Genomic DNA, 417 nt, shown 5'->3' with positions numbered 1-417 from the left:
TCCCCCGACCCCTCACCTCCCCCCCGACCCCTCACCTCCCCCCTCCTTCCCCCCGACCCCTCACCTCCCCCCTCCTTCCCCCCTGACCCCTCACCTCCCCCTCCCCCCCCGACCCCTCACCCCTCACCTCCCCCCTCCTTCCCCCCTCCCCCTCACCTCCCCCCTCCTTCCCCCCTCCCCCTCACCTCCCCCTCACCTCCCCCCTCCTTCCCCGACCCCTCACCTCCCCCTCTTCCCCCTGACCCCTCACCTCCCCCGACCCCTGACCCCTCACCTCCCCCTGACCCCTGACCCCTCACCTCCCCCTGACCCCTCCCTGACCCCTCACCTCCCCTCCGAAGCTGCGATGTTGACAGTCGGACTGGATCATCTGGTCCATGAACCCGTTGACTGCCGCTCGCTTCACTCCTCCATTTC

General features: G+C 71.0%; 1 protein-coding gene across 1 annotated transcript in view; it reads right to left on the bottom strand.

Moving 5' to 3' along the window:
• The window catches only part of ccni (cyclin I), a 39943-nt gene extending 39526 nt beyond the window's left edge, over positions 1-417 (bottom strand). The window contains exon 1 of the mRNA XM_060825769.1: positions 329-417. The gene's annotated coding sequence lies outside the window, so the exon portion shown is untranslated. The remainder of the gene's footprint in view (positions 1-328) is intronic.

The sequence above is a fragment of the Hemiscyllium ocellatum genome, chromosome 1 (assembly GCF_020745735.1).
Source record: "Hemiscyllium ocellatum isolate sHemOce1 chromosome 1, sHemOce1.pat.X.cur, whole genome shotgun sequence".
NCBI lineage: Eukaryota > Metazoa > Chordata > Chondrichthyes > Orectolobiformes > Hemiscylliidae > Hemiscyllium > Hemiscyllium ocellatum.
This window is presented reverse-complemented; position numbering and strand designations above follow the sequence as displayed.